Here is a 23,305-nt window from a genome sequence, read left to right on the forward strand (position 1 = left end):
AGTGTCCAGCAGGTCCGTCATTACATAATAAATATATACCTGTCCGGCTGCAGTTCTAGTGATATATATATATATTTTAATTTTATCTCATTATCATCCAGTCTATATTAGCAGCAGACACAGTACGGTAGTCCACGGCTGTAGCTACCTCTGTGTCGGCAGTCGCTCGTCATCCATAAGTATACTAGTATCCATCCATCTCCATTGTTTACCTGAGGTGCCTTTTAGTTGTGCCTATTAAAATATTGAGAACAAAAATGTTGAGGTTCCAAAAATAGGGAAAGATCAAGATCGACTTCCACCTCGTGCTGAAGCTGCTGCCACTAGTCATGGCCGAGACGATGAAATGCCATCAACGTCGTCTGCCAAGGCCGATGCCCAATGTCTTAGTACAGAGCATGTAAAATCCAAAACACCAAATATCAGTAAAAAAAGGACTCAAAAATCTAAAAGAAAATTGTCGGAGGAGAAGCGTAAACTTGCCAATATGCCATTTACCACACGGAGTGGCAAGGAACGGCTGAGGCCCTGGCCTATGTTCATGGCTAGTGGTTCAGCTTCACATGAGGATGGAAGCACTCAGCCTCTCGCTAGAAAAATGAAACGACTCAAGCTGGCAAAAGCACAGCAAAGAACTGTGCGTTCTTCGAAATCCCAAATCCACAAGGAGAGTCCAATTGTGTCGGTTGCGATGCCTGACCTTCCCAACACTGGACGTGAAGAGCATGCGCCTTCCACCATTTGCACGCCCCCTGCAAGTGCTGGAAGGAGCACCCGCAGTCCAGTTCCTGATAGTCAGATTGAAGATGTCAGTGTTGAAGTACACCAGGATGAGGAGGAAATGGGTGTTGCTGGCGCTGGGGAGGAAATTGACCAGGAGGATTCTGATGGTGAGGTGGTTTGTTTAAGTCAGGCACCCGGGGAGACACCTGTTGTCCGTGGGAGGAATATGGCCGTTGACATGCCTGGTGAAAATACCAAAAAAATCAGCTCTTCGGTGTGGAAGTATTTCAACAGAAATGCGGACAACAGGTGTTAAGCCGTGTATTGCCTTTGTCAAGCTGTAATAAGTAGGGGTAAGGACGTTAACCACCTCGGAACATCCTCCCTTATACGTCACCTGCAGCGCATTCATAATAAGTCAGTGACAAGTTCAAAAACTTTGGGCGACAGCGGAAGCAGTCCACTGACCAGTAAATCCCTTCCTCTTGTAACCAAGCTCACGCAAACCACCCCACCAACTCCCTCAGTGTCAATTTCCTCCTTCCCCAGGAATGCCAATAGTCCTGCAGGCCATGTCACTGGCAATTCTGACGAGTCCTCTCCTGCCTGGGATTCCTCCGATGCATCCTTGCGTGTAACGCCTACTGCTGCTGGCGCTGCTGTTGTTGCTGCTGGGAGTCGATGGTCATCCCAGAGGGGAAGTCGTAAGACCACTTTTACTACTTCCACCAAGCAATTGACTGTCCAACAGTCCTTTGCGAGGAAGATGAAATATCACAGCAGTCATCCTGCTGCAAAGCGGATAACTGAGGCCTTGGCATCCTGGGTGGTGAGAAACGTGGTTCCGGTATCCATCATTACTGCAGAGCCAACTAGAGACTTCTTGGAGGTAGTGTGTCCCCAGTACCAAATACCATCTAGGTTCCATTTCTCTAGGCAGGCGATACCGAAAATGTACACAGACCTCAGAAAAAGAGTCACCAGTGTCCTAAAAAATGCAGCTGTACCCAATGTCCACTTAACCACGGACATGTGGACAAGTGGAGCAGGGCAGGCTCAGGACTATATGACTGTGACAGCCCACTGGGTAGATGTATGGACTCCCGCCGCAAGAACAGCAGCGGCGGCACCAGTAGCAGCATCTCGCAAACGCCAACTCTTTCCTAGGCAGGCTACGCTTTGTATCACCGCTTTCCAGAATACGCACACAGCTGAAAACCTCTTACGGCAACTGAGGAAGATCATCGCGGAATGGCTTACCCCAATTGGACTCTCCTGTGGATTTGTGGCATTGGACAACGCCAGCAATATTGTGTGTGCATTAAATCTGGGCAAATTCCAGCACGTCCCATGTTTTGCACATACCTTGAATTTGGTGGTGCAGAATTATTTAAAAAACGACAGGGGCGTGCAAGAGATGCTGTCGGTGGCCAGAAGAATTGCGGGACACTTTCGGCGTACTGGCACCACGTACAGAAGACTGGAGCACCACCAAAAACGCCTGAACCTGCCCTGCCATCATCTGAAGCAGGAGGTGGTAACGAGGTGGAATTCAACTCTCTATATGCTTCAGAGGTTGGAGGAGCAGCAAAAGGCCATTCAAGCCTATACAACTGAGCACGATATAGGAGGTGGAATGCACCTGTCTCAAGCGCAGTGGAGAATGATTTCAACGTTGTGCAAGGTTCTGCAACCTTTTGAACTTGCCACACGTGAAGTCAGTTCAGACACTGCCAGCCTGAGTCAGGTCATTCCCCTCATCAGGCTTTTGCAGAAGAAGCTGGAGACATTGAAGGAGGAGCTAAGACAGAGCGATTCCGCTAGGCATGTGGGACTTGTGGATGGAGCCCTTAATTCGCTTAACAAGGATTCACGGGTGGTCAATCTGTTGAAATCAGAGCACTACATTTTGGCCACCGTGCTCGATCCTAGATTTAAAACCTACCTTGGATCTCTCTTTCCGGCACACACAAGTCTACTGGAGTTCAAAGACCTGCTGGTGAGAAAATTGTCAAGTCAAGCGGAACGCGACCTGTCAACATCTCCTCCTTCACATTCTCCCGTGACTGGGAGTGCGAGGAAAAGGCTCAGAATTCTGAGCCCACCCGCTGGCGGTGATGCAGGGCAGTCTGGAGCGACTGCTGATGCTGACATCTGGTCCGGACTGAAGGACCTGACAACGATTACGGACATGTCGTCTACTGTCACTGCATATGATTCTCTCCCCATTGAAAGAATGGTGGAGGATTATATGAGTGACCGCATCCAAGTAGGCACGTCAGACAATCCGTACTTATACTGGCAGGAAAAAGAGGCAATTTGGAGGCCCTTGCACAAACTGGCTTTATTCTACCTAAGTTGCCCTCCCACAAGTGTGTACTCCGAAAGAGTGTTTAGTGCCGCCGCTCACCTTGTCAGCAATCGACGTACAAGGTTACATCCAGAAAATGTGGAGAAGATGATGTTCATTAAAATGAATTATAATCAATTCCTCCGTGGAGACATTGACCAGCAGCAATTGCCTCCACAAAGTACACAGGGAGCTGAGATGGTGGATTCCAGTGGGGACGAATTGATAATCTGTGAGGAGGGGGATGTACACGGTGATATATTGGAGGATGATGATGAGGTGGACATCTTGCCTCTGTAGAGCCAGTTTGTGCAAGGAGAGATTAATTGCTTCTTTTTTGTGGGGGTCCAAACCAACCTGTCATTTCAGTCACAGTCGTGTGGCAGACCCTGTCACTGAAATGATGGGTTGGTTAAAGTGTGCATGTCCTGTTTATACAACATAAGGGTGGTTGGGAGGGCCCAAGGACAATTCCATCTTGCACCTCTTTTTTCTTTAATTTTTCTTTGCGTCATGTGCTGTTTTGGGAGTGTTTTTTGGAAGGGCCAGCCTGCGTGACACTGCAGTGCCACTCCTAGATGGGCCAGGTGTTTGTGTCGGCCACTAGGGTCGCTTAGCTTACTCACACAGCTACCTCATTGCGCCTCTTTTTTTCTTTGCGTCATGTGCTGTTTGGGGAGTGTTTTTTGAAGGGCCATCCTGCGTGACACTGCAGTGCCACTCCTAGATGGGCCAGCTGTTTGTGTCGGCCACTAGGGTCGCTTAGCTTACTCACACAGCTACCTCATTGCGCCTCTTTTTTTCTTTGCGTCATGTGCTGTTGGGGAGTGTTTTTTGGAAGGGCCATCCTGCGTGACACTGCAGTGCCACTCCTAGGTGGGCCAGGTGTTTTTGTCGGCCACTAGGGTCGCTTAGCTTACTCACACAGCTACCTCATTGCGCCTCTTTTTTCTTTGCATCATGTGCTGTTTGGGTAGTGTTTTTTGAAGGGCCATCCTGCGTGACACTGCAGTGCCACTCCTAGATGGGCCAGGTGTTTGTGTCAGCCACTAGGGTCGCTTAGCTTACTCACACAGCTACCTCATTGCGCCTCTTTTTTTCTTTGCGTCATGTGCTGTTGGGGAGTGTTTTTTGGAAGGGCCATCCTGCGTGACACTGCAGTGCCACTCCTAGATGGGCCAGGTGTTTGTGTCGGCCACTAGGGTCGCTTAGCTTACTCACACAGCTACCTCATTGCGCCTCTTTTTTTTTTGCGTCATGTGCTGTTTGGGGAGTGTTTTTTGAAGGGCCATCCTGCGTGACACTGCAGTGCCACTCCTAGATGGGCCAGGTGTTTGTGTCGGCCACTAGGGTCGCTTAGCTTACTCACACAGCTACCTCATTGCTCCTCTTTTCTTTCGTCTTTGCGTCATGTGCTGTTGGGGAGTGTTTTTTGGAAGGGCCATCCTGCGTGACACTGCAATGCCACTCCTAGGTGGGCCAGGTGTTTGTGTCGGCCACTAGGGTCGCTTAGCTTACTCACACAGCTACCTCATTGCGCCTCTTTTTTTCTTTGCGTCATGTGCTGTTTGGGGAGTGTTTTTTGAAGGGCCATCCTGCGTGACACTGCAGTGCCACTCCTAGATGGGCCAGGTGTTTGTGTCGGCCACTAGGGTCGCTTAGCTTACTCACACAGCTACCTCATTGCGCCTCTTTTTTTCTTTGCGTCATGTGCTGTTTGGGGAGTAGTTTTTTGAAGGGCCAGCCTGCGTGACACTGCAGTGCCACTCCTAGATGGGCCAGGTGTTTGTGTCGGCCACTAGGGTCACTTAGCTTACTCACACAGCTACCTCATTGCGCCTCTTTTTTTCTTTGCGTCATGTGCTGTTTGTGGAGTGTTTTTTGAAGGGCCAGCCTGCGTGACACTGCAGTGCCACTCCTAGATGGGCCAGGTGTTTGTGTCGGCCACTAGGGTCGCTGAGCTTAGTCATCCAGCGACCTCGGTGCAAATTATAGGACTAAAAATAATATTGTGAGGTGTGAGGTGTTCAGAATAGACTGAAAATGAGTGTTAATTATGGTTATTGAGGTTAATAATACTATGGGATCAAAATGACCCCCAAATTCAATGTTTTAAGCTGTTTTTTAGGGTTTTTTGAAAAAAACACCCGAATCCAAAACACACCCGAATCCTACAAAAAAAATTCGGTGAGGTTTTGCCAAAACGCGTTCGAACCCAAAACACGGCCGCGGAACCGAACCCAAAACCAAAACACAAAACCCGAAAAATTTCCGGCGCTCATCACTAGTAATTATACGGCAGGATGACTGGAATTATATGGCAGAATCACTGGAATTATACGGCAGGATCACTGGATTTATACAGCAGCACCGCTGAACATATATGGCAGTATTAATGGACATATACGGCAGTATCACTGGACTGGACTTATACGCCAGTACCACTGTAATTATATGGCAGGATCACTGGACTTATACGGCAGGATCACTGGACTTATACAGCAGGATCACTGTAATTATACGGAAGGATCACTGTAATTATACGGCAGGATAACTGTAATTATACGGCAGGATCACTGGAATTATACGGCAGCACCGCTGGACACAGGCTTGGACTGGCCCACAGTGATACAGGGGAAACCACCGGTGGGCCCCACTGCCTGGGGCCCCACCTCCTTCTCTAAGGATCAGGTTCCAGACTGTGCACTTGAATACAAACTGTATGTTACCTTATACTGGACTATGGTGTATTTTCTACAGTGCATTGCTGTTATTAATCTGGTACATTATCATGTTATCATGCATGCTGCAGATGAATTTACTGTATATATTTATGAAGGGGCCCAGACGTTACACTCTCTAATGGTTAATCAAACCAATGAGGTGGTAGGCCACACCCACTCTGCAGACTGGCCACACCCCTAAACATGGGCCTCTACCACCGCATTCCCCCGGTGGGCCCTACATGCCCCAGTCCGACACTGGCTGGACATATACGGCAGTACCGATGGACATATACGGCAGGATCACTGGACATATACGGCAGTACCACTGGACATATACGGCAGCACAGGGACACCACCACTGGACTGATGCAGCACAACACACAACACTGGACTGGACTTATACAGCAGCACTGGACATATGGCAGCAGAGGACACAACCACTGTGACTGGACAAATGCAGCACAAGACACGGACACTGAGTACACTGAGGACGGAGACACATCCTCTCTCTACACTCTCCAATGCCGGAGGGAAAACGGCGGCAACGCGTGGCTGTTTATATGGAATCCAAACCCCGCGGGAATCAGACAGCAGGATAATGACGTTTTGCCTCATTCTGGTTTCCGAGTCAGGCGGGAAAACTCGAGCCTGACTCGGATCCGGGCTCGTGAAGTGAAGTCCAGTAGGGTTCGGTTCTCTGAGAACCGAACCCGCTCATCTCTTGTAACTAGGTCGCCAGGGATTCTAGGTCGACAGGATTCTCTAGGTCGACACGGTCTAGGTCAACAGGTTAAAAGGTCGACATTAGTTTTTTAATCTTTTTTGGTGTTGTCTTCGCCGTACAGTGACCAGAAACCCCAATTAGTACACCGCGTCCCCTTGCTTCGGGCAAGGTGCCTCGCTCCACTGCCGCTGCAATCGGCACAGGTTACCATTCCCAATCATAGTCCACATGGATCGTAAAGTATGAAAAAGTTCAAAAAAATTTAAAAAATCGTGTCGACCTTTTGACCTGTCGACCTAGAATATGTCGACCTAGAGACCCCGTCGACCTAGAAGCCCTGTCGACCTAGTTACTGTCGACCAGTAGTGGTCGACCTAGACACTGTCGACCTAGAGACCGGATACATTATGCATTGCTAGTCCTTCATGTTTAAATATCATTTGCGCAAGAGTCAGCACAGAAGTCATTATCGCAGCACTAGCATTTTTTTTTGTCTGTTTCTTTTTCCCTTCTGTGCAATGACCCAGTTATGTGAAAATCCATAAATATTAGAAGTAGTGGCGTCCTATACCTATAACGCACATTGTGGGTGATATAATGGCCAGGTGTGTTTTCTGTCACCTTGTTTATGTGCCATTGCTCTTCCTGTGTTAGACAAGTAACATTTAATGGTCTATATAGGGTATTACTGTCTCACAACCTATTCTCTGGCAATACCACCTCCCTTGTAAATGCAGATGTTAAAAAAAACTATTTAAAACACCAACATTATCTCCTTCAGAGGCTCAGTACAATCAGTTTCACTTTTCTTGTATATTATTTACTTGTACAAAATAAAATAAGATTAAACTTTTTTTCTTTGGCATCTTTCCTAATCTGAGTGGCTAGATATCAAAACTGGACGTCCATTTAAATAGCGAGTTCAGCTGTGATGTCACTGTTGGTGGTTTCTCCAGCCAGCATAACAGGTCGGCAGGCAGGTCAGACGTGCACACAGACAGATGCATCGATATATCTGCAAGATCCCTATAGCTAATAACTAGTCTCAGAACGCCAGGTCCCTTTCTCTGTTGGTACTGTAGTGAAGTCATCGGTCTGTCACCATCTGTTCCGTTCTCAGTGTATAAAGCTCGCCAGACAGATCGCTGCACAGTAACACATTTCACAAGGGGTTTTCACTCTTCTTTTCATCTTGATATTGATTTATTTTCACTTGTAGCTTGTTTGTCGGAAAGCTTCTGCCAGCACTTCTAGGTGCTACTAGTCCCTTTGCTATGGATTATATAATGTATTTTCCTGTACGGTACTTTGTTAGTGGATGGTGGAGTCGATGAGGTAGATGCCACGGTACGGGAGGCTTTATGTACACAGGAGCATATACTTTGTCATTCTTCAAATTGATGGTGTCGTTGAGGTAATGGATAGCAGGGGAAGAAAATGGCATTTACAATTCCTTTTTTTTTGGATAGAATCCATCACAGCGTGGGAGTGTCAGGATTTTTTTTTCATGTTGCTTAAATGCGCTGTGTGTACAAGTGTGTAGTCTGATGCACAACAACACACAATTACACAAGTGTGCAGTACTCCCTGTGGTCCCACTTACTCCTTCCTGGTGGTCCCATCTCCTTCTACCTGGTGGTGGTGCCGCCTCCTCCTTCCTGGTGGTCCCATTCCTTCTCCCTGGTGGTTCCACCTCCTCCTTCCTGGTGGTCCCATCTCCTTCTCCCTGGTGGTACCACCTCCTCCTTCCTGATAACCCCATCTCCTCCTCCCTGGTGGTACTGTCTCCTCCTTCCTGGTAGTCCCATTCCTTCTCCCTGATGGTTCCACCTCCTCCTTCCTGGTGGTCCCATCTCCTTCTCCCTGGTGGTACCGCCTCCTCCTTCCTGACAGTCCCATCTCCTCTCTGGTGGTACCGCCTCCTCCTTCCTGGTGGTCCCATTCCTTCTCCCTGGTGGTTCCACCTCCTCCTTCCTGGTGGTCCCATCTCCTTCTCCCTGGTGGTACCGCCTCCTCCTTCCTGACAGTCCCATCTCCTCCTCTCTGGTGATACCGCCTTCTCCTTCTTGGTGGTCCCATTCCTTCTCCCTGGTGGTTCCACCTCCTCCTTCCTGGTGGTCCCATCTCCTTCTCCCTGGTGGTGCCGCCTCCTCCTTCCTGATAGTCCCATCTCCTTCTCCCTAGTGGTGGTGCCACCTTCTCCTTCCTGATAGTCTCATCTCCTCCTCCCTGGTAGTCCCACCTTCTCTTCCCTGGGCTGCAAGCCGGAGGGAGTGGAGAGTGGCCAGGTCTTGGCTGTCTGTGCTCACCCCTCCAGTGTCGGAATCGCGGGCTCATGTGCCTGCGGAAGCAGGCTCAAGAATTAACAGCCACTGTGGGGAGCTCCTGGGAACTACTGTTTATGAATAAGGGCAGCAGGCTCAGCTGGGTGCATGGTAGGTGGAAGGGGGTGGGTAACATTGGCCATGTTGGTGGCAGGTTGAATAGGAGGGAGGTGGAGCCCCTGGACATCGCAGATAGTGTTGGGGAGCGAAGCTGCAGGTCCTCCGGGCAGGGCTACAGCCAAGTTAATGCTGGGGCCACCTCTTTATCCCCCAGTCGACATGGTAAGAGACAGGGAGGGGCACGAGCAGAGTCAGGAGCCATAGCGCCTAGCGTACAGAGTGCTGGGGCTGTTGCTGTGCAGGTTGACCCCATGGATTTGACGTCCGTGATGACATAAGTGGTGGCGGCGTTGGGCCCCTTTGTTGTTGCTACGGGGCCTTCTGTTGCACTGCGGGGCAGAGTGATTTTGTGTGCTTGTAGGGATTTAGGGGATGTAATGGGCGGTGGGTCGCCCGCAGTTTCTCACCGGCGTAATGCGCATGCTGCGGTCCCTCCTGCCATGGTGCCTGCTGCCCGGGCTTCTCTTCCAGATGTTCACGGTGATAATGATGATGAGGAAGAACAGGATTTTGAGATTTCAACAGCTGAAGCGTCGGGGTCTGAACAGTCTGAGGCACCAGGTGAGGTGCTGAGTTTATATAATGGTGGGGGTGAGGGCTCGTTCTCATCCTCCTCCTCTTCTCCTGTTTATGACAGTTCTTCCTCTTCTACATCCTCATCTTCGCTGGCGTCTCGGGTTAGTAGCGCAGTGATGGCGAAGAAGCGCGCCGCTAAGAATGCTAAATGAGTTGCTGCGCAGTGCGATAAGTGGATGCGGCGCAGGCGACTGAGTGAGAGTGCTCGCAGGGCTAAAAAATGCTGCAATCTGCCAGGGGTTCTGCACTATGATTACACGGCCATGTTGAGGGGCCTGCGTGATAGCTGTCGGAGGAAGATTAGTATGGGCGATTATGTGGACATGTTTGTGCTGACGGATCAGGCGAAAAAGGATTTTAAGGCAGCTAGAGCAAAAACGTGGCATGGGGGCTGACGCATTTCGATCCTATGATAACTGGCTTGCTGGCTTCTGTGTATTTGCTGCTTTTTATTTGGAGGATAGGGGTGATAAGCTTATCAACATCATTAGGTACATTCACCTCATTCATGATATGCAGCCGGCGTAAGTCTAAGGGGTCAGAATGTCGGACGTACGATGAACAGTTTAGGCGCAAGCAGCACTGCTTGCAGATCATCGATTTTGCTTGTAAGGACGTTGAGATTTGGCTTGATGTCACGCGGTCTACTCAGGATAATAAGGAGCCCCCAGAGTACCATGGGCTGATGGTCAGCAGCCAGGTCCTCCTGTTCAGCGGGCTGGTGCAGATGTTTCATCAGGTCGAAGAGCAGGTGGTGCAGGTCTTGGTTTGGCGCAGGTGCCAGTAAAAGGGAAATAATTTGTGGTGCTTGCTAGGCCAGAAGTGTCGCTTTCAGCACTTGCGCTGCAGTGGATTTCACCCTGCCTCCTACTGTTTTAGAGGGAACCGACAGGGACTTAAAGTGGGAAAGGCAGGGTCCGGAAAGCCTGCCGGTGTCGGAGGTACTCAATAGGGCTCCAAAGCAAATCCGGTTGGATACTATGGGGAAATGGCTGAATTGGTATCCAAATAGGGAAGATGCAGAGTTTTTGTTTCAAGGTTTTCAGTTTGGTTTCCACCTGCCAGTTGCGGGCGAGGTGAGAGTTGTGGCCATGAGGAATCTTCAGTCTACTCGCGCTCTCCCAATAATTTTAAGAGGTAAAGTGGAGAAGGAACTTCGGCTTGGGAGAATGGCAGGTCCATTTGCTCTGCCCCCATTGGAGGATTTAGTTATTTCTCCAGTAGGTGTAGTGCCTGACAAGGCTCCAGACGCTTCTCGGGTCAACCCAGCATCTGTCTTACCTGTCAGGGTCGTCGGTCAATGACACTATAGGGGTAATTCAGACCTGATTGCTAGGCTGCGTTTTCTCACAGCCTGCAATCAGGTCCGAACTGCGCAATGTTGGATGACTGCACTGGGCATCGGTGCTGAGCGATGCGATGGAGCAAAAAAAGCGATCACACGGGCGATCACAAGGAGATTGACAGGAAGAGGGCGATCAGGTCTGAATTATCCCCTATACCTCCTGTACACTGGGGGTAATTCAGACCTGATTGCTGGGGAGCGATTTTTGCTGTCCTGCGATCAGATAGTCGCCGCCTACTGGGGGAGTGTATTTTAGCTGTGCAAGTGTGCGATCGCACGTGTAGCAGAGCTGCACAAACTGATTTTGTGCAGTCTCTGCGCAGCCAAGGACTTACTTAGCCGCTGCGATCACATCAGCCTGTCCGGGACCGGATTTGACGTCAGACACCCTTCCTTCTAGGGGTTCGACACGCCCACGTTTTTCCAGACACTCCTTGAAAATGGTCAGTTGCCACCCACAAACGTCCTCTTCCTGTCAATCTCCTTGCGATCGCCCGTGCGATCGCCTTTTTCGCACCATATTGTCGCACCGATGCCCGGTGCAGTCGTCCAATGCGCCTGCGCATTGCAGAGCATACGTATGCGCAGTTCGGACCTGAACGCAGGCTGTGAGAAAACGCAGCCTAGCGAACATGTCTGACTTACCCCCACTGTTCGGTGGTATATCAGTCGTTCAATGAGGCACTTTGTATAGTACGGGCCCGCTCTCATGGCTAAAATCAATGATGAGTCAGCGTTTCGGTTACTTCCCTTAAATCCGGACTCGTTCCGGTTTATGGAATTTCGCATTGTGACGGAATATTTAATTGACAAGTGTTTGACTATTAGATGTTCTGTTTCCTGCACATTTTTCGAGAAGTTCAGCACTTTTTTGCATTGGTGCGTGGAGTCTTCTATGAGAGGTCATGGGGTAGCACCAGAGCCGGCCCTTAACAATATGATGCCCTAGGCAAGATTTTGGCTGGTGCCCCCTAGCACCACCGCTGGTTCTGCCTCTGACCTTGCACCTCTTTCCCAGCACCATCACCCAAAGCAGTCCTTGTACCCCCTATATTTTATATAGGAACAGTTTGCACATTTGACACACAGCCCAAAAAGGGGCATCTTCTTGCTGGGAAGGGGCATGGCCACACAATAGTAACCCCAATTCCAATTACGCCACACAATAACTTTATTCACATTTTATCTTGCGGTAGTGTCAATAATTCATATTACATCCCACAGGAGTATCACTTTACCTTATAAACGTTTCTCCTCACAGTAGAGCCCCTTATTCACATTACATCACACTGATTTGCTCCTTATTCACATTACACCACACCTTATTGCTCTTTATTCACATTAATTGACACAGTAGTGTCCTTTCTATATGCAACGCCACATAGTAGAGCACCTTATACACATAATGCCACACACTAGTAATGCATTTATACACGATTCCACACAGTAATGCCCCTTAAACATATGAGACACATTAATGTCCTTATAAACATAATGCACCTTACACATTATGACAAACTTTATTAATGTCCTTTTACACATAATGTCCCTTACACATATGCCGCACATTATTAATGCCCTTATACAAATAATGACACACATAGTGCCCCCTACACATTTGCTGCACATTATTAGTGCCCCTATACACATAATGACACACATACAGTAGTACCCTGTTACACATTTGCCACACATTATTAATGCCCTTATACCAGAGGTTCCCAAACTGTGTCCGTGGCTCCCTGGGGTGCCTCGGGACACTTGCAGGGGTGTCCTGGGTTGGTGGTCCAGGACCAATTCAAATTATTCATGGTCAATATAATAGGCAAAACCAGTGCTGGTGGCTGCCAGTCATAAAATATGTGGCCAAACAGAAGCAAATCTTGTCCCTCACCACACAACTGACCCTAAGGATGACATATAAACGCGATCTACTTAATGTAATATTTCTTTCTAAATTTCTCAATAAGAATTTTTTGGCCTAGGGATGCCGTGAAAAAAATTCTGATATTCTAGGGTGCCGTGATTCAAAAAAGTTTGGAAACCACTGCCTTATACACATAATGACACACATAGTGGCCCTTTACACATATGTTGCACATTATTAATGCATTTTTACATGACACACATAATGCTCCTTACACATATTCTGAACACTACTGCACAACCAACCCACTCTGCCTCTGCTTGGATACAGATGTGTCCTCACAAATCTTGCATCAATGCTAACGTCGGACACCTTTTTTTAAAGAAAATGCTATGTGGCTAGGATGCACGAGCAGCTTCTGCTGATGAAACTGATATGCAGCATGCCTATATACTGTGTGAGACTGTGGCTGTATCTGCATATGAAATGCTACACACAGAATATAGGCATGCCGCATATCATTTTAATCAGCAGAAGCTGCTGATGCCCCTAGGCATATCAAATGCCCATGGCAATTGCCTAGTTTGCCTATGCATATTGCCGGCCCTGGGTAGCACACTACCTCAATGACTTCCTGTGGGTGGGGCCTGCTGATTCCAGGCATTGCGGTGACTTGTTGCTTCATCTGAGAACACTATTTTCTCACTTTGGAGTTCCAGTGGCCAAGGATAAGACTGAAGGGCCCCTCTTTCGTTTATAATTTTTGGGTATTGAAATTAATACAGTAGCGGGTTCGTGTCGCCTTCCTCAGGCCAAGGTTGCGAAGTTGTGGGAGGTTATTGGGCAGTTTCTAGCATCATGCAAGATTACGCTGCAGGAAGCCCAATCTCTTTTGGCCTATTGAACTTTGCTGTAGGGTCATCCCAATGGGCAGGGTTTTTTGCCGGAAGTTGGAATGGGCCATGGCGGGGTGTTCCAGACCACCTCATTTTATTTACCTGTCTTCCGAAATTAAGAGGGATTTGGCCGTTTGGGCTGCATTTCTGGATGAATTTTATGGGGATCGGATCTGGTTGGCACCGCTCATTGACAAAGGTAAATTACAGCTATTTACTGATGCGGCAGGACCCATAGGGTTTGGGTGCTACCTTGATGGGTCATGGTGCGTAGCTTCTTGGCCTGAGGAATGGTCCCATAAGGATCTCGCTAAAGATCTTTTGCTGCTGGAGCTCTTTTCAACCATTATGGCCTTGGAGGTTTGGGGAGAGCATCTGTGCAATAGCATCATCTTGTTCAGATGTGATAATCTGGGCATGGTGCATGTGTTTAACAATCAGAGGGCAAAATCGCTCGTTGTGTTATGGGTGCTGGCCCAGCTCGATATGGCGTGTCCGTGATGTAATGTGTTGTTTCTGCGCAACACGTTCCTGGAACAGACATTGGAATTGCCGGCGCATTGTCCCGCTGTCAGTGGGATAGGTTTCAATCCTTGGTTCCTGAGACTGATGCTCTTGAGGTATGCTGTCCCTGTTATGTTTGGCAGGTGATCGAGCCGGCATGGAGGGATTAGCAGAGCCGTCAATGTCCCCAAATACGCTCAAGGCTTACCGTCAAGCTTGGAGTAAGTGGGAGAAATTTGACCAAGGATGGAGGCACAGAGATAAGAGTGAGCATCAGTTTATGCCTTCTTTTATTTGGCAACGCTATATCTCCGGTAGGTCTAGAGTGGTGGTGTCACAGTATTTAGCTGGGATTTAATTTTTTGCTAAATTAAAAGGTTTCCCTGATGTTACAAAGAGCTTACTACTTGCTAAGGCAATCAAAGGGTGAGCACGACTTGTGCCAACACTGCCTGATAGTATGGGTCCAATCGATACGTCACTACTGCCAGCAATCCTGGGAGCAGTTGCAGGTGTAGCATTTTCACTTTTCGAGGCACTCTTGTTAGAATTTACTTTTTCCATGGTGTACCATGGGGCCTTTCGCATTTCGGTGCTGTTTGCATCCTCAAAATGGAAGGATTCACCCATGTTTTGGGAGGACATGGTGGTGGGTGAGAAGTCCTTGCTGCATAGAATACGTTGCTCCAGGATGGACCAGCTAGGTAGAGGTCGAAGGGTCACGTTGGTCTCATCATCGGATAGCCGGGTTTGCCTGGTGGCTTTGCCTGCTCATTATGTAGCTGTTAGTCCTTCCACGTAGGGCTCCTGGCTGCAGCATTACAATGGGTTGCCTTTGATGAAATACCAATTTCGTTGGCTGTTAAGTCGCTGTCTGGCCAGTGTGGGCCTTTCACCCAAGACCTTCGGGATGCATTAGTTTCGGATCAGGGAGGTTATGTCGGCCGCATCAGCCGGGTTTTTCGTTAAGGAGATCCAGTAGTTGGCGCATTGGAAATCTTGCGGTTATAAAAGTTATAATCTGCCCCATTTTTCAAATTCATTATAGTTGTTTTATCAATTCCGCTTAGCAAGTTGGATGTTGAAACTGTTGAGTATGGTATTGTATGGTATTGTTTGTGATCCCCTGTCCTTCCTATTCGGGGATTAGCTACTCTGTTGGCAGTATGAGTCTGGAGAGCTTTCATCAAATTTTAACCTGGACTGACGGACTGAATTTGTCTTAATTTATCTTAATTCAGCTAATTTATCTTAATTCCAGTTAAAAGTCCCTCAGCAGATTTTTAAATTTCAGCTCCAGCCGAGTTTACCTGTTCTACCTGTTTTTTTCTCACTGGCCCACGGTGGTGCAGTGGTTTGTCACAATAGGATCAGATATCGTTCTGATTACCTTTTTCGGGTTTATGGAGTACACTTGTCTAAGGAAAGTCTGGTATTTTTTTTGAGGATCTTTTTCGGGGTTGGATTCAGTAGGTTGGGTTTATGGTGGCGGTGCGTTGCGATGCCTCTTTAGGTACAGCCTTCACTGTTGGTGGAAAAGAGCGGCAGGTTCTCGGTGTCTCAGTTAGTAGTTGCAGTTTTATTCGTTTTTTTGCTGTTTAGGTGCACTCACCTTTGTTGACTGTTATATCTGCTGGACCACCCTTTAGGGGGCAGCATCATCACCATTCATGGTGGGTAGTCAAGGTAGAAGGCCTGAGTGGATACCTATGTTTGGCTAGTAGTGGTATTGGTTTTACTCATTGGTTTGGTTTGATTAGCTTGGGGTTTGCCATTGGATTTCAGCGTTCTTTTTTCTGGCCACCACACTCTTATTTTTTAACTTTCTTAATTAATCTTCATTTGATTGCAGGTTTTCTAGTTATTAGATTAATTCAATAAATAGCTTACAGCGTTTTGCCAAAATAGTAGTCTCTGTGTTGTTATTTTATAATACAGGTTGAGTATCCCTTATCCAAAATGCTTGGGACCAGAGGTATTTTGGATATCGGATTTTTCCGTGTTTTGGAATAACTGCATCCCATAATGAGATATCATGGTGATGGGACCTAAGTCTAAGCACAGAATGCATTTATGTTACATATACACCTTATACACAGCCTGAAGGTCATTTTAGCCAATATTTTTTGTAACTTTGTGCATTAAACAAAGTGTGTCTACATTCACACAATTCATTTATGTTTCATAAACACCTTATACACACAGCTTGAAGGTCATTTAATACAATATTTTTAATAACTTTGTGTATTAAACAACGTTTGTGTACATTGAGCCATCAAAAACAAAGGTTTCACTATCTCACTCTCAGTCAAAAAAGTCCGTATTTCGGAATATTTGGATATGGGATACTCAACCTGTATAAGTAGTTTTAATATTCCTCTGTTATGAGGTGGGCTACAGACCTCAGCAATTAGGAGGTTTACTGATGATGTTGGGACTAGTTCATTGTGGTATTTCGGGCATTAATAATTATAAACCGGTTCATTTTGTTGAATGGGATTTTTACAATGAGGGAGTTCATGGATTTTGAGTTATTTATTTAATGGATGAAATCGGTGGTGGTGATAAAAATGCATCCTGTGTTGTATGGCAGTCTCAAAAATTATCTCTGTATTGTATGGCAGTCTCAAAAATGCACTCTGTATTGTACGGCAGTCTCCAAAATGCACTCTGTGTTGTATGGTAGTCTCAAAAATGCACTCTGTGTTTGGTTGTTTCAAAAATGCTCTGTTTTGTATGGCGTTGTTAAGTAAAATTTGAAAAATATTTCATTATCTTTGAGACATATAAAGAGAGGGTACCACATGCAGCGACTTAGGAGCACTGATATAACATTATACTGGATCTTGTGCCCCACAACCTAAAGACGTTCAACTTCTGACGCCCCTTGTGAAGTTCAGTGAGGGCGTCTCTAGTCTCAACACAGCTGCGGCAGACTCCAAACAAGCATGGAAGTCCCCTTACACGCACACAACATTCCATGACACTCCAACCAGATGTATATGTTCCAAGCGGCTGCGCAGTGATCCCCCAGTTGCTGCCTAGAAACAAACCTTTCACGCATAGAGTGATCCATCCCGTCCGCACTTTCACTCTCCATCCGTGTGCGTTGGCTTGGTATGGCTCGTGTGCGGTCTGCAAGTTGCTTCCTATGACACATTACCATCTGCGGGTCCGGGACCTGTGTACTTAGCTGTAATTCCTGTTTGCACAAGTACCAGACCAAATCTGCAGAAGCACAAATCTGCCTGCGTAGCATATTGTGTGACATTGAGCGCAGAAAGTCAGATGTCTCACACATCCAGCAGGGCTGCTGCAGTATTTCTAGTGCTGATTTGAATTTATGGCAGAGACGGAGACCGGCTTTGGCTCTATATGAAGAGCAGATGTTGCTGTATTGTGTTTGTTTTATCTTGCACTCCTGGGTGTTCAGAGGTGGATGCCAGGGCTGGTGAGGTGTTACAGCTCCCGGTGGTCTGACTGGAGAATCAGAGGGCTAGTGAAGCACTGTGAGCATTGGCAGCGTTTCTTCCTTCTACGAGGTCTCTACGGGATGAGAGGATTACTGCGTCCGCTGCAAGCAGACAGTATAGCATGGCCTCTGCCTTCCCATGAGTCCCAGCGCAGGAACCGGCCACAGGATTTGGGTAGCCACGGGTGTCCACGGTTAGATCAGCGTAGCGCTGTATACTTAGGTCTCATACTGTATGTTGCTGCTATATTCATTGCAGTGTTACCCTTTCCTGAAAAGCACGACACTGACTCTGTTTATATTTACTTCATATCACGAAATGTACTTTAGGGGTTATTCAGAGTTGGTAGCAAACAAAAAAAATTAGCTATTGGGCAAAACCATGTGCACTGCAGGTGGGGCAGTTGTAACATGTGCAGAGTTACATTTACATATATGTATATATGTGTTTGTGTGTGTGTATATATATATATATATATATATATATGTATATACACTTGATAAAGCCTAATATTTATCTTACTTAAAACCCTCTAAAAGGTTAAAGAACACAGTACGCTATTGGCGTATGGAATACCGTAAGAGTACGCACGTTGCGTATCAAACGCTTAGCCGTGGTCGAGACGCACGAGCGGCACGTTACACTCACGGCTAAGAGCGTACAGGTAAGCACGCTATAGGCTGCTAGCTAGCGTAATGACACGCTATCAGCGTAGCGGACGCTCGAGACCACGAGGAGATCACAAGCGGCGCTGACGCTCACAGAGTTAAACCTTTATAACTATACCATACACAATATACTTATACTGTAAACCCTTGTTTAGTGATAAGGTGTAAATGCAACACAGTGTAACCTTGTTAGTTTAAAAGCTGTATGAGCGTATGTGACGCTCCGAGACCACTCTAGCAATATAATAATCAATCAAATACCGGTCTAAGGTTCTAACGCCTTTAGTGAGAGAATGAACGTTCAAAAAGTATAATACAGTACAAGTTATACACTACCAAAATAACATAGAATATCTAACCAAGTAACTACACATAAAATATAATAAAAACACAAGTACTTTTAAGGGGAAAGAGAGAGAGAGAGAGAGAGAGATAGAGAGAGTGAGAGAGAGTGAGAGAGAATGGCTTATAATAACAATAAAGACAATATGATTGCAGAGAAACTTACGCACAAAGGGAAACAATCGCATGCGCCTTCTGGATATCCAGCTCCCGATTATCAGTGATGAGAACCGTTGAAGAGAATAGAGAGCTGGCCCAGATCGGCTTGTCCTTTTATACACTACACACAATACAGTACAATGGTCCCTATATTCTTATTGTTCATTGGACACAGGAATTCGTCTTCGCATTATAACAAAAGGTCATAGGTTGATTCATACAGGTGGGCTGTGACTATTCCTAACTGCTCAGGTGGGTGGGAAACTAGGTTTCCCGCCGCATGGGTAATAAAGTGCAAATACAGTAAATGTTCATAAACTTCTTATGTCCATAACTATTCGCACGAGCGATTAATCCGCTTCAAACCAACACCGGAATATTGCTAATTAAATACTCTTCCGATGGATACTAAACACCACTGTATAACCTCTGTCTGACCCTTCGTATCAAACAAAGAGGGATCTCTTTGTCTATGAACATGCTACATTAACTAAACTTTCAGATTCTATCTAAGGGACCATAATCTACAAAATACATTATATGGTTAAAATATGTAACGATTGAGTCGCCCGCTAGACGCACATAAACCCTACCGTAAATGCGTATACCGTGCGCCCGCGGGTGCACGCAGCAGCGAGTATGCGCACGCACGGGAGAGCTCATGCACGCGCAGCGGGGACCCGCATGAGGTGCAAATATGGCAATGTGCATCATGATATTTTTCTGACTTCGACAGTCCACCCTTTGGCAGTCACCAATAACTGCCACTTTCTAAAACATTTCAAAAAGAGAAAAATATATATGTCATGTGTAAATATTTCTATGGTCGGGTAGGGGAGGAGAGGAGAAGGTGAGAAAAAGGGTATGACCTAGTGAGATAGCAGAAGCATGTATGTATGAATCCATGTTTGGGGGGTCATGTATCATCGTGCCGTACGTGTTTTAAATCAAGCTTCGAGGTATTGCGAAGTATACATTTGAATTCCTTCTAATCCCGTGGTACGGGTCTGTGGATGGGCTGTCAAACTTTACCGAGCTCTTTTCGGCTTTTGGTTGCAACAAAATGGGGGAGCACATTTTAGTTGATGATACATGAATGGGGGAATATGTGAGTGCTGATATCTGTGCCTATATTCCCTATCGACTATGTGTGTTATCACCTGAAGGTTGTAGAGATGAAGATAAAGAACAATTATGGTAAATGCAGTGATAAACTATGTGAGTTTAATATACATTTGCCGATTGAGGTCTTGTCTTGTCTTGTCTTGTCTCGATGTACATGTTGACTGTAGTCTCTTTGTGCTTTTGCTAATAAACGCAAGCAAAGCTTTATCAATGTCCATAGACTTACAAAAAAGTGTTGGGCTAGCGTAAAATTAAAGGTACTAGGGATATGGGGGGTCTATGGCATAGTCCATCAGTTGTCTGTGTAAAAGGTTGTCAAATTCTTCTTCCAAGCGGATGTCTTTGTACCTTGGAGGAAAACAAAGGAGAAACGGGTGAAAGAAACAGGTCGTGGAATCACCTTTTATCACAGCGTGGTTTCAATGGTTGGGTCGTAAATCAAATCAATTTTGTTATGCGATACAGTCATTACTTCAGGCAGTACTTTTCCAATATAACACAATCCTTCTGAGTTTGGGGCAAGCCACTTATACGCCTTCCTCCCGCATATGAAATATGCATCATCGGGGAGAACATATGGGACGGAGTAGGACATAACTATATTACACATTTTCCATATGACATTTGCTAACCCTAATTCTCCCATCTGTTTAGTACACATATTGGTTTGTACGATATGTGACAGTATCCTGGTGATACCTCTCCAACTCTCATGGTTCTACTTCCTAGGGTATACCTATATCGGAAATATCTTCCACTACCGGCTAAGTGGCGTATAAGTTCTGTATCTGTAGGCAATCCGTCGGCTCTATGTGAGAATGTCATGGTTTTGTTATTCCATGACACTTCCCAATTTCCCGGCTTTCGGGGATTGGAAATGTTAAAACACACTAAGGACCTATCCACATGGTATTGGTGGAGCTTCAAACTAGGGGGACTGGAGATATTAAACCTCCTGTCCACCGGCCTCCCACCACTTAGCTCAAGTACCTCCCCTATAGTTAAAGGGAATGGTACTAATCCTGATTTGCTATGGCCTTGAGGTACTTGAGAGCATACCCAACAATCTGTCTGATTTAACACTTTACCCACTAAGGAGTGATAGTCACTCAATGGATGCCGGTCCATGTGGATATTAAAACTGGACTGGCATTTCTTGATACACCCATCCTCAACTACACTGTCACAGAGTCTACAGATACAGTTCTCTTTTCAGCTAACAATCCTTCACAATGTTTACAAATAACATGGCTGCTAGATTGTTTCCGGTACTCGCCTTTACTCGGTGATTAAGTTGTTCTTGAAAATTTACACCTCTGTCTCTGTCATCAGAACCTTTCTGGATCCTTTCTCGACCTCACTGGTACTCTCACCGAAACAGACTGCTCTGGTCAACATCATGGTCAACAGGAAAATCCATATCACAGTCTCTTGGGGCAAGTCCATCTTACAGGAGGAGAAAAGGAGAAATTTGTAACGGGGGTACAGAAAAAAACAGTTTGAGGGGGAGAGAAACTTGTTACGATAATTAGTTCTCTAGTCTTGTTGTTCTTCTTGTTCTGCTGTCATCTCAAAGGTGCTGTCTCTCAGTCTTCCAACCGAACATTCTGGTGATACAATATTCCTTCCAAATCAGCGATCTCTCTGTAAGGAGCAACAATCTTGCATTACCATTTGTCTAACTGATGTGTGACATACCATCTTTAAAACATGAAAACATGAGTGAGAAGAGAGAGAAAAAAAAAAAAACAAAAGAGAGAGAGAATAATTCATATACATATATATTATATAAACCAACAATAAACAACAACAGGGGAAAAAAAACATTTTTCAAACATTTTAAAACATTGTCAGATCTGCCGTTCATCATCAGGCTGTCATATCTACATGTCCAATGGTATCCTTGCACAGTCCCTCCCACCAGCACCTCCATACTCCACCCTTTGTATCTGGCCAGGATACATTGATGCGGGTAGGTCATGCTGGGGTTTGGTAGACTTCTGCAAAGACCAAGTAGCTATGCAATGTTTGAGTCCTGCTGATGACTGTCAGAGATGGGGAAAAAGAAAACATTTCATAGATACATTACAAATTTTACCCGGTCATTCCTGTGTCTTCAGGGAATGGCCTCCCACTTTATTAACTGTTACCTCAGGCTTACCATCAGTTCTAATGATCACCTTTCCTGACTACATATCATGGGTGTGGCCCAAACTCCTTCCTATGTGATCCCTGATTACAATTTGGTGTGTCATAACTTTGCTCATATCTTTTTCTAGGGTGTTTATATGAATTTGGTCTACTTCTTGATCTACAATCTCTTGCAAAATGACCTTCCTTCTGGCAATTGTAACAGACTATCACATTTGAATTTCTCGCAGGGGTTTGGGGCTTATGCTGGAGTGGTCTTGTGGTTAGGGCCTGTATACTTGCGGCCATTAACTTATCACTTTGTGACTCCCTGTGTCTGGTGATATTCCGATCATGATCAATAGCGGCCTCTCTTAATGCGGCCACCGAGATATTTCTCCAGTTTGGGTTGGTGGTCTGTACCCTTGTTCTCAATACCTCCTTTAAACCATTCATTAACACAGATACTGCTACTTCACTATGATTTACATTTGTCTTGATGTCCGTGATCCCAGTGTTTCTAGCCATTACTTGCAGTGCTCGATTAAAATAATTGGAAATACTTTCCCCTTCGTTTTGTCTTATGGAGAAAATTTCATTCCACTTGACAACGGCAGGGAAATATACTCCCAACTGTCGGTTGATCTGCTTAATACATTCCTGATTGTGTTCCTCCGTTTGAGGTACTTCTGTGTCTAATTGACAATCAGTAATAAATTTCGCAGAGTCAACACTGGAGGGCAAACATGCCCTCAGCACTATCCGCCAATCTCTGTTGGTGGGTTCTGTTGAGTTTCCTAGTTCTTTAATAAATCTTTGACATGCGACTAGATTTTTCCTAGGATCAGGAAATTCAGACATAATTGATCTCTATTCGGTCCGTGACCAGGGATGGCGCATTGCACTGTCCTTGACGGGAATGATTCCCTGATCGTCAGTCTTCCCATTGGGGACTGTGATCACCCTGACAGGACTAAATTCAATTACATCACCTTGTGTTGGTCTTACAATATGGGGTACATTTGTTTGTGCGTGATATAAAACATTGTACGTACCTGTGGACACGACCTCACCTGACCCTCCGTTAGGGGGTTTGATTATTGCCTTTACCGATTTGGTCGTGTCCACCTGGATGTCTTGTGTGATGGCTGCTGGAAAAGGTGCCGACATTGTGCTGGGCTCACTTTCTTGCTTGTAGTCCTGAGGGAAGTTTGACATGGGGTGCAACTTGCACAGGTTAACATTTGTAATTT

Source organism: Pseudophryne corroboree, chromosome 3 (assembly GCF_028390025.1).
Source record: "Pseudophryne corroboree isolate aPseCor3 chromosome 3, aPseCor3.hap2, whole genome shotgun sequence".
NCBI lineage: Eukaryota > Metazoa > Chordata > Amphibia > Anura > Myobatrachidae > Pseudophryne > Pseudophryne corroboree.